We start from the raw sequence: 3,118 nt of genomic DNA on the forward strand, positions 1-3,118 counted from the left end.
TTTAAAAGACTGGGTCTGTCAATTGAGTTCCAGCGTACATAATAGTAATTAATGCTGCTGATTCTTATTCGAAGGCCTGGCCCCACAACCAAGTCTTAACCTTCCTACGGAAGGATAGGAGGGAGGGAGCCTGCCTGACTTCAATGGGGAGGGCGTTCCATAGGTGGGGAGCCACTACTGAAAAGGCCCTGTCTCTCGTCCCCGCCAGCCGCACCTGTGAGGCTTACGGGACCGCTAGCAGGGCCTCACCTGATGATCTTAAGCTTTGAGATGGGTCGTAGCGGGAGACACGTTCGGACAGATATCTATCTAGTTCTTTCATTAGTTAGTCTAAAAAGGATGAACCATCAAAGCTAAAAGGATGTGGATTTTGGCTTCCTTGGACATGCATTTGAAAACTTGTCTCATGCATCTCTTTCTGAACAATGACTGGGGGCAAAAACACAGCCATGTTGCTTGCATCAGCTGAGAAAAGCTAACATACGTAGAAGAAGAAGAGAAGAGAAAGCCAAGAACAATGGGAAGGCACTTAAGACATGAATGGAATGCATTGTTCGTTTCAGAGGAGCTAAGGAGAGCCATTTTCTTCTACGTCATCAGCAGCCTGATGATGTCTGCATGCAGGTTTTTCCAAGTATCCACACTGTGTTTATTTTAGACAAGCTCCCTATAAAAGAACCCACCAGGGCCCCAAGCATCACACCATCAAGTTCCAGCTCGTCTGCTTTGCTTCCGTGTTTTCAGAGCTTTGGAGATCTGACCCATCCGTCCACCATGAGGGCTCTTTACCTGGCCATCGTTGTCATGATGCTGATTGCCACTGCCATGGTTGAAGGTAGGAACTGACTGTCTTTGGGTTTAGAAGAATGAGTAGTGTCACAGTTGAACAGGACATTGATCAGGTGAAATGTCTTCCCTTTTCTGGGCTTTAGATAAGACTTTAATGTCAATGTGCTCATGACTGCATTCTGAGTTCTGGTCAGTCTACCTCCAAATGATCATTAGAGAGGTAAAGAAGATGCAGAAGTTTGCCAGCTTTCAGGAGCGATCTACATGAGGAAAACTGGGCCTGAATTAAGCAAGATCTTAATCACCATTCAGCAATTGATTGAATGGGTCTACTATAGTTGAGATGACTACTTGGATTCAGGCCATTGGATTCATTGTGCTTATGTCCCTTTGAGTTTCCTGTTGACTTGTGGCGACTCCATAAGTTATTTATTTATTTATTTACCGTATTTAATACTCCGCCCATCCCACCCCAAAGGGGACTCAGGGTGGATCACAATGTGCACATATAATAGCAAACATTCAATGCCATATACACATAGAGACAGAGACGCAGAGGCGATTTAACCTTCTTCAACTCCCAGCTTCCTGAGTGGATGCTCGATTCCGGCCTCAGGGGGAGCAGCTGCTTCATCATCCATTGTGGCATCTTGATGGACACTTCCTCATTCCAAATGGGAACTGGACGATTTCCATAATTTGTTAAATTTGCCTCCCTGCAAAGCCATACCTAAATTACTACTTGAAAGTTGCAACTATCTTTTGGTTGCTTAGGTCAACAATGAGCAGGAGCTATTTTTTATTTTAATTGTCGGGTGCTCAGTCTGACAGTGGCTGGCCTCGAACTCACAACCTCTTGGTCAGAGTGATTTATTGCAGCTGGATACTTAACCAGCTGCTCCAGAATTACCTAGGATTATAATGGGCAAAAAAACCTCTGAGGTTACCCTGCTAAGTTTCTTCCTCTGAAATAAAGCCTATTCAATTGCCTTTTCCAATCACGTTTATGCCTCTGAAATGCATTTTCATCGTGATACTAAAGAGGCAGGAACCCAGTCCCAAGTTTCCAGACACCTTCTTCTGTGATTCCCCCTTTTAGAATAAGTAAGAATGATTAAAAAAAATATCCAAGGCTACTAACATTGGAAGAATCTTGGAGGGATACCTTGTCCAGTGTGTATTCAGGAAACCAAACCAAAGCATCCTTAATAATTAGTCACCCAAGCCCAATTCAAATTCCTCGAGAAAATCATTTAAAGTCATCAAATCTGCAAAAGTCAAATTGGCAATGAATTTTGAGTTCCGGTTTTGGGTTCCAACTCCATGCTATCTCATAATGTGCAAATATACAGTTACTCCATAAACCGACCCCCTCCCCAATATTGGACCCATGCATTTCAGATAAGAGAGATTCAAAACGTATAGGCATTAACTCAATCATTATGCTAGTGGCTAATAAGAAATACCACCAAGAAATGTTAAGGGAGAATCCGGCATATCTTTTTATTTCCGAGAAAAGAAGAATATAGGGATTTCCTGTTAAAATATGTTTTTCATTATAGAAAAGGCTTTGGGGTTTGTACGCAGGAAGACACTTCTGCTCTGTTCCAATGGTGTTTTCTCTCTCCTTTCTGCAGGATACAAAGGCCCGAGCTGTTCTACCTATGGAGGCTCGTGTAATCCAAAGGGCTGTGCGAAGGGCTATACCTACTACTCTACCCACGACTGCAAGTACTGCTGTGTTTCCCCCTACTACTACAAGGGCTGAAGGGTGATGGCGATGCCAGGAGTTGAGAAGGGCTGCGAGAACATCACCCCACTGCTCAGCTGTCAAGAAGGCATTCTGTCTCTTCCTCCTCAATAAATGCACATGAATGCTCAGACCGTTCCCTGTGTCCTTTCTTTCGGGTGGGAAGACTGAGAGCTCAATGTAGAGATGGATTATTCCCCTTCTTCTGGGATGGCATGGTTGTCGCTCTTGTTAGATTCCTTTTTATCTCACCATCCCCCCAATCAGGGGACTCCAGGCAGCTAACAACATATCAAAATAAAACCAGTCAATACAAAACCTCACAGTGTAAATGAAAGATTTAACAACCCCAAACATTTAAAAAGTTGAAACATATCTATTAAAAGAATGAAATACATGAATACCTTGTAATATTCAACCATTTAAATGTGTTTTTTAAAAAATCTGTACAAGACCTTTTAAAAAGTTATAACAGCACCACACAGCATGAAAAGCCTAAACTTCATCAGGATGGCAAAATAATAAACTTGTTTTTATCTGATGGTGGAACAGATAGCAGAGCTGGGGATATGTGGGCCT

At 42.8% G+C, this 3,118-nt stretch overlaps 1 long non-coding RNA gene across 1 annotated transcript; it reads left to right on the forward strand.

The window, feature by feature from the left end:
- The first annotated feature begins 616 nt into the window (after window positions 1–616).
- Window positions 617–2,670, forward strand: LOC103280935 (uncharacterized). Its single transcript, XR_010002118.1, has 2 exons — window positions 617–835; window positions 2,427–2,670. It is a non-coding gene; the product is annotated as an uncharacterized LOC103280935 (long non-coding RNA).
- Window positions 2,671–3,118: the final 448 nt, after the last annotated feature.

Source organism: Anolis carolinensis, chromosome 1 (assembly GCF_035594765.1).
Source record: "Anolis carolinensis isolate JA03-04 chromosome 1, rAnoCar3.1.pri, whole genome shotgun sequence".
NCBI classification, from domain to species: domain Eukaryota; kingdom Metazoa; phylum Chordata; class Lepidosauria; order Squamata; family Dactyloidae; genus Anolis; species Anolis carolinensis.